Here is a 14,917-nt window from a genome sequence, read left to right on the forward strand (position 1 = left end):
GAAGAGACTAGAGTCAGACTTGACTAAACCTAAGAACTGCTGGTCATCAGTTAAGACGCCATCGCCATGAAGAGAGTGGAAAGGGCAGCCACAGAGTAGCCGTTACCTGCCATACGTATTTCTGACAAAGGATGTGTCCTGGGAGTATATTTTTAAAAAATTCTCACAAACCACTAATAGTCAGACAAGCCAATAGAAAAATGGGCAAAGGCCTTGAACAGGCTCCTCACCAAAGATGAAATCCAATGGCCAGGAAGCAAATGAAGCGAATGGAATCGGGCTCTCCTTCATCCGCTCCGGGGATGCGCGGTGAAACCACAACGCGGAAAAGCCGCACGCCCGCCGTAGTGGCTCGGCGGAAAAGACACACGGTGCCTGGTGGTGGCGGCAGCGCAGGGCACCCGGAACCGTCGTCACTGCTGGGAGGTGGAAAGCGGGGCAGTCACTTCGGGAAGCTTTCAGCCCCTGGACTGGAGCCGGACAGAAGCCGACCGCTAGTCCCGGACCCGCCAACGGCCTGGTGTACACACGGGCACAGAAGCGTGTGAAAGAATACCCACAGGGATCCACCAGTCTACCAGAACCGAGGGAGAGTCACACCACGGGACAGGACACGGCCACGGCCAAAGTGCTGGTTCTCTGTGGGCGAGCCACGGGCCGACAGCTGAGCCGTGGAGAGCACGCCCCGGGATTTCGTCCGTGAACTTCCGAAACAGGAGAGAGGCAAGTCTGCGATGGAAGACGTCCGAAGAGAGGTTACCCTTGCGGGGGCGTTCGTGACTGTGAGGGGCACAAGGTGGCTTCTGGAATATTCTGTGTCTTGCCCTGGGCACTGGGCTCAGCTTGTGAGTTCACCGAGTTGTTCACCTGGAACGTGTGTGCTTTTCTGTTGTAGGTTCTCGTCAGTGAAAATTTTTCTTCGAAAATGGGAAAGGAGGGGCGCCTGGGTGGCTCAGTGGTTAAGCCCTGAGTGGTTAAGCCCTTCGGCTCAGGGCGTGATCCTAGCGTTATGGGATCGAGCCCCGCATCAGGCTCCTCCGCTGGGAGCCTGCTTCTTCCTCTCCCACTCCCCCTGCTTGTGTTCCCTCTCTCGCTGGCTGTCTCTCTCTGTCAAATAAATAAAAATAAAATCTTAAAAAAAAAAAAGCTATGAGTTAAAAAAAAAAAAAGAAAAAGAAAGAAAAAAGAAAATGGGAAAGGAAAGGGGTCCAGGTGTCTAACTCTTTTCCTCCAGGAAGTGTCTCCCACTGTTGATGAATTTGCCCACCTCCGCCGTGACCCTTGAACTCTGTGTTTCAAGGATTATGTCCAGGAAGGGGCTGTGATTCTTCCATGTGTGTAAGTGTGCAGGCCGACTGTGGGGCCCCTGCCCAGAATGCAGGCACGAGCTTTGCTTTTCTTGCTGGAGAAGCCTCTGGAACTGAAATGACAGCTTCCCTCACCAAAGCAAGCGAGTTTGCCTCACGTCCTGCTACACACACACACACACACACACACACACACACACACACACTTGCCGTTTTTCTGATTATGCAAGAGCTGCAGGCCCATTGTAGAACATTTAGAAAACACCAGAAAAGAATAAAGAGAAAAGAAAAGTCATCCGCGATCCTACCGCCCAAACACAAAAGAACTTCTCATTTTGGCATATTTTCTTTCGGTCTTTCTGTACATTTCATGAATGTGTTTTTAAACAACTTCGCTGAGGCATAATTTACGCACAGCAAAAGTCACCTGTTTCAAGTGCACAATTCAATACTTTCCAGTAAACTTACAGAGTTGTGCCACCACGACCACGACCCAGTTGTGGGGCGTATCCCTCACCGCGAAGGATCCCTCGTGCCCGTTTGCTCTCACTCCCCAACCCCCCCCCCCAACCCCAGGCAGCCGAGATCTGCTTGTGGTAAGCTGATCCTTTCTGGACATTTCCTACAAACGGGATCGCACAATATGCAGTCTTCTACATCTGGTTTTTGCACTTCACCATAATTTCTTTGAGGTGCGTCTATGCTGTAGCACGAATCGGCAGTTTGTTCCTGTTTTGTTGAGTATCAGCCCTGTGTATGGAGATAACGCGTTTTGTTCATGCGTCTATCAATTGAAGAGCATTTGGACTTTCTCCATTTGGGCCGTTCTGAGTAAGGCTGCTGAGAAAATTTGTGTACGATCTTTTGTTCCGCCCTCTCTTCATTTCTCTTGGGTACGTGCGCACGGGAAACCCTGGGGTGTATGGCAAACTGACGCGTAATTTTTAAGAAACTGACAAACTGTTCTCTTGAGGTGGCCTCCGGTTTCCCTTCCCAGCAGCCACGGAGACTTGTATTACTGCAAGTTTTTAAAATTGTAGCCATTCTGGTCAGTGTGAAGTGGTTTTAATTTGCATTTTCCTAATGACTAATGAGCCATTTGTGTACCCTTTTTGGTGAACAGTCTTTTCAAATATTTTGCCTAATTTTAAATTGGGTTGTTTTGTCTTTTTATTGAGTTGTAAGAGTTCTTTATATATTCTGGGTACGCGTCCTTTGTCAGATATATGATTGACAAATGTTTTCTCCCAGTCCGTGGCTTGTCTTTTCATTTTCCTGATGGTGTCTATTGAAGCACTTTCTTAATTTTGATGAAGTCAATTTATCCTTTTTTTTTTTCCCTTTTACTACTTCCATTTTTTGGTGTTGTATCTGAGAACTATTTGCCCAGCCCAAGATCACAAAGGTTTTATTCTGTGTTTATTCCCAAAATTTTACAGTTTAAGCTCTTATACTTACATCTAGGATTTATTTTGAGTTAATTTCTGCGTACAGTGTGAATTAAGGTTCTAAATTCATCTTTTCACATGTGGGTGTATAATTACTGAGCGCCATTTGTTGAAAAACCATTCTTTTCCACCCTTGAATTCCTTTGAAATCCTTGTTGAAAATCAATTGACCACAGTGTAAGAGTTTATTTCTGGGCTCCTGCTTCTGTTCCCTTGATCTGTGTGTGTGTGTGTGTGTGTGTGTGTGTGTGTGTCTTACATCACTGCTATACTATCTTAATTATTATAACTTATTTGTGATAAGTTTTAAAATCAGGAAGCATGAGTCCTACAACTTTATTTTCCTTTTTCAAAATTGTTTTGGCTAGTCTGGGCTCTTCGCATTTCCATATAAATTTTAGGATTAGCTTGTCAATTTCTGCAAAAATGCCTGCTGGGATTTTGGTAGGACCTCACCATATATACAGCCTTTTGAAATGATGTGTTATATTAATTCATTTTTCTTGCATTCCTGCAATAAGTCCCAGTCGGTCATGGTGTCTAATTCTCTTTATGTGTTGTTGGGTTTGGTTGACTAGTATTTTTTTGAGAATTTTTGTATCCGTACTCATAAGAAATATTGGTCTGTAGTTTTATTTTCTTATGATGTCCTTGTCTGGTTTTGGCATCGGGGTGATTTTGGCCTCACAGTGTTGTTAAGTGTTCCCTCCTCTTCTATTTTCTGGAAGAGTTTGTGGCAGATTGGTGTTATTTCTTCTTTAAATGTGAAGTCATCTGGGCCTGGACTTTTCTTCATGGAGGTTTCTAAATTACAACTTCACATTCTTTACATGTTAAAAGACTATTTAGATGATCTCTTTCTTTTCGAGTCAGTTTTGGTCATTTGTGTTTCTAGAAATTTGTCCTTTTCATCTTAGTTGTCTTTTGGCATGAAGTTTTCCGTGGGATTCTCTTACAATCCTTTAATTTTGGTTGAGTCAGCAGTGATGTCCGCTCTTTCATTTCTGATTTTGATAAGTGGTGACATCTTTCCTTTCTTCTTGGTCAGTCCAATCAAAGGTCGGTCACTCTTGTCAATTGTTTCAAAGGTCAAGTGTTGGTTTCACTGGTTTCCTTTCTGTTTTTATTTTATAGAGTCCACTTTCATCTTTATTTTCTTTACTTTTATTTTTTAAAAAGATTTAATTTATTTGTCAGAGAGAGAGAGAGCACAAGCAAGGGGAGCAGCAAGCAAAGGGAGAAGCAGGCTTCCCGCTGAGCAAGGAACCCGATGCGGGACTTGATCTCAGGACCCTGGGATCATGACCTGAGCTGAAGGCAGATGCTTAACCTACTGAGCCACCCAGGTGTCCCACTTTCATCTTTATTTGATGTATATATACACGTATCTGTGTGGGTGTGTGTGCGTGTGTGTGTATATATATATATATATTTATATATATATATATATATATATAAGCGGTCTCCACACCCAGCATGAAGCCCAATGCAGGTTCTGAACCCACGACCCCAAGATCAAGACCCGAGATCTGAGATCAACATTTGGATGCTTAACTGACTGAGCCACCCAGACACCCCCAATGTATATATTTTTTAATGAAATTTGATTCATACAGCTTTATATCCTGTTTTTTTCTTAAAATTGTCATAAATCTTTTCCCATCATTAAAACATTCCTTGAAACTCAGTTTTTGTGGGTGCTCAATATTACATCGTGCTAGTTAGCGATTCCCTATTGCGAACATTTGGAAGGTTTTCCAGCTTCTCATGGTCATGAGCAATGCCTAGATGAACATCTTTCTGCTGACATCTAATTATTTCTTGAGAGTAGTTTCTCAGAAACAAGTTTCCTGGGTCAAAGCAGGTGAATGCTAATTCCTCTCTGAAAGGTCTTCACCCAGTTATGCTCTCTTGGCTGGGACGAGAGCATTTATTTGACTGCACTTTCGTTATAAATGTTAAAGGAGGAGTCCTGGCACAGGCTTCCTGGGGCTCGGTGACAGTGGGGACCCTGAGGGCTGCAGCAGGGCTGAACCCGAGCATAGGTTCCTCGACCTGTGTTGGGTTGGGGATGAGCAGAGAGAAAACAAAAGATGTTCTCTCCCAGGTCTGGTCTCAGCGCCTGCAGACCGGTGCTTGCTGGCAACGGTGATTCCGCACTTCGAGGCCCGAGATTGGCTACCTCAGCCTCTGCGATGGGATCCTGGAGGCTGGTTCATGGTCCCCTAAGAGCCAAGTGGTTCCCTCAGGGTCAAGGGCCCTGTGTCAGCCATTCAGTCCTGCACACACTTTGTTAAGCACCACACATCGGCCCCCAGAACGATTTGAGCACAATGAGGTTGGCTCACCCCATACCCAGAAACTCGTCATCGGTCTGCGGGGAGTGGAGTACAAGTTCTTTAGCTCCGTGTTCCACAACTTTCCAGAGACTGGCCCAACTTAATTTCCCGGCTTTGTTCATTTTTCCATTCATGTACGCAACGGATGGGGAGTACCTACTGTCTGCCAGGCACTAAGTCCGGGGACCCAGCTGTGGTGACCACAGGAGGCCTGCCTTCAGCGAGCTCCCGGTGCGCGTGGGTCTCCCAGCCCCCGGCTGTCCCCCCACACCTGCGCTGTCACCACGCCAGCCCCCGGCTCCTACAGAACACCGAGAGGCATTCTCTCGCCACAGTTCTGCCCGCCTTGCTAGAAGGTCTGCTGCGGCCTGGTTATAAAGCTCTGCCCGCCCGGCAATGCCCTTCAGAGGGACCTCCTTAAGAGCAGCCGTCTCCAGCTCTGCCTGCGCCCAGTCCTGCTTACACTAGGCCATTAGTAATGTTTGTTGAATTCAAGAGCGCTGGGCTGGGGGCCAGCAGGGCTGCTTTGATCCGTCCCCTATCCTTGGTGCCTCGTCACTGTCTCAGGGTGCCCAGCAGGAGGGGTGCAGGTGGGCAGGTCACAGGAGCTGGTGTGGGATGGCAGAAGCCTCACCGGCCACCAGCCGTATGCCTCTGGCAGGCAATGCGTCCTCGTGGGGCTCTGGGGTGCTGCTTTGTAAGACAAAGGGTTTGGCTAGTGGGGGAGTCCCCAGAAAGTAGTGACGCCAACGGTCCCCCTTCTGGGAATTTTGATACAGGTCAGGTTCCTGGTTCAAGCCCCAGAGGCTCTGATCCAGGGGGCTGTGGCAGGGCCCAGGAATCGGTGGCTTCGGTGACTGGCCATTCCTGGCTTGGGAAAGACTGGACGAGGTGAAGTGTGAGGTCTCCACTGCTTCCTGAGTCCCGTGGATCTAAATTCGGTAACTCAACCCGGAAGTTCAGTGAAAGTCTCTAATTAAATCTGCTCCTTAGGATTTCTGCTGTTTTTCTTCCTTTGAAGACAGGGCCCACTGCTGGGCTGGGCAGGCGACAGGCTTGCCCAGGTTTGGGGGAGCCAGGCTGCTGGAAGCTGTGTGCAGCCCTCTGCTTCCACGAGACTTAGTGGCCTCAGAGTCCTGCTGTGCCCAGAGTCCCAGCCTAGGAATCCCTTTTGCAGGGGCCTCTCTGCTCTCTGAGCAAGCTACTAGCCACAGGTACCCTGCAGGGGTGAATGACGGCGAGCCACCACACCCGGCCTGCAGGAGGGTCTGCCACCTCACTGAGCCTCTGCTTCCTCTTCTGTGCCATGGGGGCCCCTGCCTCATAGGTGCTGCTAAGGCTCCCCTAGTGGGGAGCAATCCACCACATCAGCCATGGTGCTGAATCTACAGGGAGAAAGGCGAGAGGAATAGGGGCAGGACGCAGATGGGGACAAGCAGAGGCTGGATCCCCAGGGAGTCGTCAGGCAAAGGCCTGAGCCAGGAGCCAGTCCGAGAGGCAGGCATGCAGGAATGGGGCAGAGAGCGGCGGCCTTCCATGCCCGGCCCTGACGCCTGGCCCTGGGTGATGCTGCCTGCCCCCCCTCCCCAGGCTGCTGGAGGCCCAGGGCCCACCCAGGGTGGCCGCTCCTCAGGGCTAGGTTTCCTCCTTCTTCTGCAGCCATGGAGAATCTAGGGGCCCACCTGGGAATGCCACACCTCAGAAAGCCTACACTGGCCGGAAAGGGCGCTCAGAATAGGCCCGGCCAACTCCCGACTCCGGCCAGCTTCATCTGTCTCAGCTGCATGTTCATGCAAACTGCAAATGAGGTCGGAGCCCTGGGGGGGCCTGAGCATCAGCTAGTCCAACACGTCCATTTTACAGGTAAGCAAACTGAGGCGAATGAGCTGAGCATGGGCTCCAGCTTCCCCGGTCAGAGAACCATTCTGCTCAGCTGTCGTCTGCCGCCTGTCACGCCTTCCTGGGCTGACGCAGGGCTGGATCCCCCTGGGCTTTCTCCTTAAGAAGTGCATGGTGAGTCCTGACCTCCCTGAAGGACCTTCAGTGGTGATGGGACATGAAAGGGACTTCTCTTGTCTCTCCTGGCCCTCAGCTTAGCCCCTGACCTTGGCTGACCTTGAAGGAAGCAAAACAAACAAGATACACCTGTTTATCTACCGTGAGGCCGACTTTGGACTGAGGGCTGCTGGCTGGGGACAGCAAGGCGGGGGCAGGGTAGGAATTTTCAGGTCTTCCTCACAACAGTGGAAGAGCCCAGAGTCTCAGAACTGTCAGTGCAGAGGTGAACCTTGGCCCTTCGGCCCCAGGACTGAGCTCTAGGAAGAAGAGAGAACTCTTGAACGGTATCACGATTTCAAGCTTGAAGGACAAGACCGCAAGCAACCCCACTGCACCCCAGCTTTGCTTGCACGCCTGATTCTGATTTTCATGTCTTGGCTACAACAATCCTGTGAGGGGGACGTGACTCTCCCCATGTGGCGGATGAGGACACCGGGGCTCAGGGAAGCACGTGCCCTGTGTGGGGGCATCTAGCTGGCAAGGTTGGAGGCAGAGCTGGAACCTGGTGCTGTCTGACCCCACCTCCACTGACTCCATCCAGAACCTTCTCAGTAGGGTAGGGCTGAGGGTAGTGCCAGTGCTGGAGCTGCCCGTGCCCTTCCACTTTACAGGCAGGGAAACTGAGGCTCAGAGGGGCATGCCAACCTGCCAAAGTTCTCATCACACGCAAGAGGCTCCCAACCAGCCCAGTGGTCCTTCCTAGACCTGGGACCCCCTTCCAGTCTCATTCTCGACTTTCCCCAGCTCTTCCCAGACCGGTTGCGGACAGGCTGGGCCTGACACCGTTGGGGGAGCCTGCCTGCCAGCCCAACCAGATACCCGGCCTGCAGCAGCTGCAACTGGAACCCGAGGCGGCAGGGAGGGTGTCCGCAGAGCCCGGCGCACACACAGCCATCTGGTACTTTCAGCTTTTTGCAAATCCTGAAATATCACCTTCTAATTGCTTAATTTTCTGCATTCGTTCATTTATTTAGACTAGCCTGGGGCTCTCCCGCCTGGCGTATTAGAGAACTTCTTACTTTTTAATAATAATACTTAGCATTTATATAGTGTGTTTCATGTTCAAAGTGCTTTACGGAGTTCACTAATTAATCAGAACACTAACTGCTGCCCTGGGCAGGTTTGACCAAGTTCTCGGGCTCCTAATTGTGAGGGGTGTAATTCCTCCTGCTGCCCGACCCCCAGTTCCCCTCTCTGGACCCCCATTTCCACCTGCAGCCAAGATTCTGGGCCGTTGCTCACAGCTCGGCCCCTGTGCTGGCCGGGCCCGGGCTGGGGACATGGAGCCAGGGCAGACAGGCTGCGCCCCGGGGCCCCCCCCCCCCCAGGGCTGGGGTCGATGCCAGAGGGGAGAGAACCAAGAGACACGGGGAGGGGGCACAAAGGACAAAGTGCCCCACTGAGCCTCGCAGAGCGGGGCTCCTGGAAGGATGGAGATTTGAGGACTGACAAGGAGACCTTCCTGCAGGGGAGGCAGGAATGGCATCCAAGGCAGAGGGAACAGCCTGGCAAAGAGGTGGCGTTGAGAAGCAGGAGTTTAATGTTGTCGCAGGAAGGGAGAGGCAGACGGGCTTGGAGGCCAGGGGCCAGGCTGCAGGTGCTGAACGGCCTGCAGAGGGGCTGTGGTCTTATGCACAGGCCATGAGCTGTCAGTGTGGATCTGTTCTTTCCAGGTTATTCCGCAGGTAGCAGGGAGGCTGAGTCCAGAACAGGAGCAAAATGGAGAGGCCTGAACTGGGCAGATGGAAAGAAAGACAAACCCAGGAGGGATACAGGGGAAGAGGAACAGGACAGGTAACCAGTTAGGTGGGAGTGGAGAAGCATGTGGCCGTGGGGCCCCCTGAGGGTCCAGCTTGTTGGGGGGGGGGTCCCAGAAGGTGGTGCCTGCACACTTCCTCCCAGTGTAGCTACGGAGAGACTGGCTGTGGTCAATCTGTGGGTCTAGGGCTTAGAGGAGATTTGGAGAGAGGTCTGGAAGAAGCCGGGCTTGGAAGTTACCGGGATGCAGGTGGCATCCGAGACCTGGGAGTGTCTGGGCTCTCTGGGGTCATCGGTCTGTCCGGGGTGGGTCGAGGAGAGGGGCTGGCATAGGCAGCCAAGGCGAGGCAGGCAGAGCGGGGCAAGGTCAGAGGGACAGGGCGGTGCCCCCGAAGCCAGAGGTGAGGATTTCAGGACAGCAGCAGCGCGGCAAGGCCGGGAAAGAAGGCCCGGGGAACTGGAGGAGCGCTGTGTCAGGAGGGCAGAGTGTGCAGGAGAAGAAGGATGGGCTGCTGTGTGTGCTGGGGGTGCAGAGGGAAGCGTGGCTGGGCAGCGGCTGATGGGAGAAAGGGCAAACGAGAAACTTAGGAGCGTCTCCAGAAAAGAACAAGAAGACTTGCTGAAGTGGGGGAGAGCCCAGAGGGGTGTCTGTCTTCACCTCGGTGGGGTGTGTGAGGACGCACGTCGGGTGGGCTGGCAGGAGCCGAGGGGGTTTCCTGCCTGTGCATGCTGGTCGTGTCAGTGGAGGAGGAGACAAATCTTTCCACGGGGCAGGAAGAGACCAGACCCTATATCCGAGGCTGTGACCCAGTCCTGGACCTGCCCCAGTCCTGGGCCTGCAGAGCTGGTTGGAGCTCAGGGGACATCAGGATGGTGGGCAGGTCTGTGGTCTACATCTTGGGGACTGGCCGTGCCCGTGGAGGGCTCCAGGGGTCCGCCTGCACCTCCCTGCCGTCCCCAGAGGCTCCTGTGAGGACAGGGCCTAGCTGTTTGCTCCCACTCCATCCCAGCCTGGCCCAGTGCCAGGGCCCGCTCCATCAGGAGTCTTTGAGGGAAGTGGACTCAGCCCTCTACTTGGTCAGCTCTTCGTGTGTGGCAAGCAACAGGGGTCAGGTGGCCCGGCCTTACTCTCAAATCTCCATCCAACTTCCAGCACAAGAGTCGGAGATGAGGCTTGAAACCCGTATCTGTGGGCCTGAAGGCGTGCAGAGCCTCAGACCCTACTTCCCACTCGCCACGATGCCCCCGCAGCTGGATGCACCCCCACCTGAAGCAGACCTCTAATCCGAGAAGACCAGGGAGAGAGCAGAGGAGCATGAGGGCCATCGGACAGCAGGGCCCAGGAGCTAGAGGCCAGAGCATCCGCAGCAGCAGCCCCGCCGTGCCCGCGACCAGGGGCGTCCAGGCCATGGGAAGACAAGGGTGGGAGGGTGCAGAAGGAGAGGAGAGGTGCCCGGGGGAGGGAGGGAGAAGGGGCAAAGGCCGGGCCAGTGCCCCAGTGTCTCTGTCTGATCGTCTGATTGGCTTCCCCAACAACAAAACGAGGCCGGGAAGGAGGCGGCACTGACTCCTGCGGGCTGGGGCTCTGCCAGGTCTGTGGCAGCCCAGAGACGTTGTTGCCCCGGAGGGAGGGAGGGGCGCGCCAGTTCTTAGTCTCCACTCGGGCTTCTGACTAAGGGGGTGCTCAGAGCCCAGGCCCAGCAGCCTCCTGGGTTCGCGAGTCCTCGGGGCTGGGAAGGAGAAGTTAATTGAACAGCTAATAGGTAACAGGCCCCGTGCCAAACAATAATGATTAGCTTTTATTGAGCGCTGTGCTTGGCGCTCCCTGTAGCTCTTCACACGAACTACCTCGGTGAAGGTTCACACAGCCCCAGGGGAGCCGTGTCGCCCTGGTGTCCCTGCTTCACAGATGGGGAAACTGAGGCAGACTGCAGGGTAGCAGCGTGTGAAGCCACAGCAGCGGGAGCAAAGCCAGCGCCGAGCTCTGTGCTGTGCGGCCCCCCCAGCCCGCACTGCTCTTGGGTGCCGTGGTCCACGGAGGCAGATGGGGTACCCAGGCTGGGGATGCCTGGAGGATCTGGTGTGTGCGCGGGGTGCAGGGTGTGTGGGTGTGTGCGTGCATGTCTGTAAGCGTGGCATGTGTGGGGTGTGTGTGTGTGTGTGTGTGTGTGTGGTGTGGGTGTGCGTAGCTTGTGGACAGACAACTTCCTCCTCCCGCTGGCATGGGCTTCTTCACTGGCGAGATGAGCACTTTGGACCAGAAGTATTCCAACCTTTTTAACCACAAGCTCTTACTCAATGGCAATCTTACATGAGATCGCCAAGATCTAAAACAGATTAAGAAGAGAGAGTTTCCAGGTGGAGCGCAGCTGACTCGACTTCTCTCCCGGCCCCCTGGCTGGCCCCAGATACCCAGAAGGACCCCTGAGCACGGCCAGCCTTTGACCCCCAGACCCCGGCTCTTGCTGAGAAGTCTGTAACGTCCCTAAATACCACCCCCTTCGCACACGAAGAGCAGATACTGATCAGAAAGAAAGAGATGCCATATAGAGTTGTACGTAAGCGACCCCCCCATATACACTAACTAGGAATAGCTCCAGCCCAAAAATTAACTTTATTTGCAATATAAAGATGCACAAATTAAATAATCATGACATGGTGATTTGTGAACTTAGCATTCTGCAGCCTCTCCCAAAACGTGAATGGAAACCAAAGCTATTTTATAGGAGAAAACCTCCAGTAGCATATTTGACAAATGTTAATCTATGGTTCTTTCCGTGAAGTCCCTGGGCCCAGCTCCCACCCCCCGCTGGCGCACGAGACTTCAGGGGTGGGCCTGGCCATTCGGAGCCCCTTTGGGACTGAGGAGCCCAAGGGCAGAGCAGCGCTGTGCGTGTTTTTCATTCATTTGTGTTATTTCTGCATATGAATTCAACCCACATCTACTGAATGCTTTCCGTCCAGCCGGGTTGCGTGCTCAGAACCCTGGGGGCCAGGGTGGAGACACCTTGGTGTAGCAGAGCGTCCTTATTGAAATGGCCAGTGTAGACAGGCTGGGGCGCTTGGGCCTCCCTCGGGCACCCCGGTCTGCTGCTTCTGCCCCCATTTCCCAGGCCGAGGCATCGGGGAAGCCACTGGGAGATGGGCCGGCAGCGCGAGGACCTGCCCGGCCCCCAAGCACACAAAGAAGCCAGCTTGGGGTGACAGCTGGGAGGGGCTCTCCCAGAACACTGGCTTCCCCGGACGCACCTGCAGACACACCTCCCTCCAGCCATCCTTCACTTCCTTCTTCAGGGGCCTGGCCCTGATCTCCGGGATTCTCACTTGCACAGTGAGGAATTCTGACACAATGAGTCGATGCAGTCACCTAAATAAATGGGTTTGTCAAACAAATCAGAATCCTTGAGTTTCGCCATTGGAAAGTCCCCTTGACATCATGCAATGCACACGAATGTGGCCTGGACAGGTGGCTAGCCTGTCCTTGCTTGAACACCTTCCATGACGGGGACCTCACTACGTTTAAGGCAGCCCCTTCCTCTTCTCAATGGTTCTTACTAGAAATGTGTTGAACTTTCCCCTTAGTGGTTTACACACATACATCCGAACGGCAGCCCAGGCCAACATTTACCCTTTTCCACAGAACATTTCAGCTGCTAGAAAACAGGACTCACATGGGCCAGCCAAAGCTGGAGTCACGTCTGCATGGGGTACCACTTGCGCCCCCACATGCACGGGTGCAGGACCTGGCATCGACTCCTGTCCCTTCCAAGGGGCAGGCCCAGCCCCTCGCTCCAGCCCCCAGCCTTCCAAGGCTCATGGCCTGCTCACTGTTCCACAAGAGCTCTTCTGTCTCCTTTTTAAGACCAGAAACATCTATTTTAGCTTGTAGAATTTGCCAGAGAGTCCCTAAAGGTGACCACCACCATGAGTCCTTGATGGCAGAGCGAGGTGGTGTGGCCCAGGAGAGAGCATGGGGGGATCTCGGTCACCCAGGCTGTACTGCCCACTGGCCATAGGATCTTAGGGGCAGAGCTGGGGGTTCCTGACTAAGGGGTCTACTCGCCAAGCCCAGGGCCTGGTAGGGGCTGTATCTTCCTAGAGACGTTCCCCCTTCTAGAGCGTAGGAACGCAGCTCTCAGCACCAGCTCCAGCCTTGCCTGGGGAGTGACCGCGTCTCGGAGCCTCAGTTTCCTTATCTGTAAAACCACGTGATTGCTGACAGCTAGGAGGTGCTCAGATATAATTGAGTGAACGCGTGAACGAGTGAAGGAAACCGTCTTACTGGGCAGGTGTAAAGACTTGGTACCAGTAAGTACTCGATATAACATGATTTCCTCACTTCTCCCCCTTCTCTAGGTCAAAGAACACTCCACTGCATATCCACTCCTTAACACACGGATGCCCCTCCTTGGGGGTCTGCCTCACACTTCGTTCTCTTTCCGCACCGTGCTCTGTGCCGGGACCGACCTGGCAGTACGTCTGGTCCAGGGCTAAGGGGAGCCACCACGGCACACGGACGCTGCTCGGTGGCCTGGCGGATGTTCCGTGCCTGGCTGGCCGTCTTGGCGACGGGCCCGCCACACCCACCCTCCCTCTCAGTGGAGGCGATTACAGGCCGTTGACAGAGGAGGAAAGTTAGTCAGTGGCCCTGCCAGCCAGCAGCGAACAGCCTGTTACATCACAGCCCGCACGCCCGGCCGCCTGTCACCCACCCAGCACGCTGGACAACGCCCCGACCCGGGCCCAGGCCCGTGATGCATCATGCCGGTAACTCCCTGCTGCCTCCCTGAACAGCTGGCGGGCCCCGTCTTGCCTTGGCACCACTGGCTCCTGTCCTAGATCATTATGGGGAGTGTGGCGTGAGCAGCCTCTCTGTCTCCTGGGGCGCGGTGGCTCAGAATGCTTGCACAGAGCTCCGTGGGATCTGGGACTCTCTCGCAACAGGCCTCTGTGACCAGCCACCCGCGGCCCAGGGCACAGCTTCAGGTGGCCATCGGTTTAGATGATGCAAATGGACCGGGCCGGGGCTGCATGTCAGGTTGGGAGTCAGCGTGGCCACTGGCCAGCTGGAACTCTGGGCGCGTTCCTGGCATCTCTGAGCTGCTCCATCAGTTGTAAAGCTGGGGTGATGATGGCGCCTACTTCACACGGCGTCTTAAGTTACACGAGGTAACGCCGTGGAGCCCTGCGCACCCCGTGCCCGACGCAGAAGCAAAGCTTCTTCGTGAGATGGCCACCGCTGGCGTAGCCGGAATGACGCTCGACTCTTCTTTTCCTTTACTATTGGTCAGATGGCCAAATGCAAATGCTCTTTTCAATGACATGTGGTTGCATGGAGAACAGAAAGGAAAAAAAAACCGTCGTGATTTTGAATTATAAAAAAAGTCCTCAAGGTGGGGGGCCGTGGGTGGTGGAAGGATGGGACAAAGATGACACCTGTTCAAGTGGGGCGAGAGGCGCACGGGGTCCTTATGCCATTCTGTTGCCTTTGTGTATGTCTGATAGTTTTCAAAATAAAACAGTTAAATGAAAATCGTAGTCTGTGAGTCAGGCTGAGACTTGGGTTCGTTTGGGACACTCACACTGACTGATGGGACAGATTTAACAATTTTTACTGAGGGCTGATGCTATGGCAGGCTGGGGTGTCGAAGATGAGGAATGGAGGGCCCGCTTCCAGTGCTTCCAATGAGTAGAAGAGAGACCCGTCAACAGGTCGTCTATCAGGGATGAACACATCTTCCTAATGAAATGAGGTCTGCTCTAGGTCTGCAGCTGAGCTCAAGGCAGGGAAGAGCATGTCAGCAGTGAGAACAGCCTGAACGAACATGCAGGGTGCACGGTGGGCCCGAGCAGCTCTGGACGAGGGTGACTTGTGACACCATGCGTGGCAGATAACAAAGCCAAGAAGGTGGCGGGCAGCTGGTAATAGCCGGGGCAGCCTATGTCCCTGGGCTTTCATCTGGAGACAGGAAGAGCCCCGGGGGTTGCACCAGGTAGGCAAAGGGCT

General features: G+C 53.7%; 1 long non-coding RNA gene across 1 annotated transcript; it reads left to right on the top strand.

Annotated features, from left to right (window-relative positions):
• The first annotated feature begins 1,698 nt into the window (after positions 1 to 1,698).
• Positions 1,699 to 14,443, top strand: LOC121100949. The gene is made up of 2 exons (XR_005832720.1): positions 1,699 to 2,200; positions 13,267 to 14,443. It is a non-coding gene; the product is annotated as an uncharacterized LOC121100949 (long non-coding RNA).
• The last annotated feature ends 474 nt before the right edge of the window (positions 14,444 to 14,917 follow it).

Source organism: Ursus maritimus, unplaced genomic scaffold, assembly GCF_017311325.1.
Source record: "Ursus maritimus isolate PB19 unplaced genomic scaffold, ASM1731132v1 scaffold_6, whole genome shotgun sequence".
NCBI classification, from domain to species: domain Eukaryota; kingdom Metazoa; phylum Chordata; class Mammalia; order Carnivora; family Ursidae; genus Ursus; species Ursus maritimus.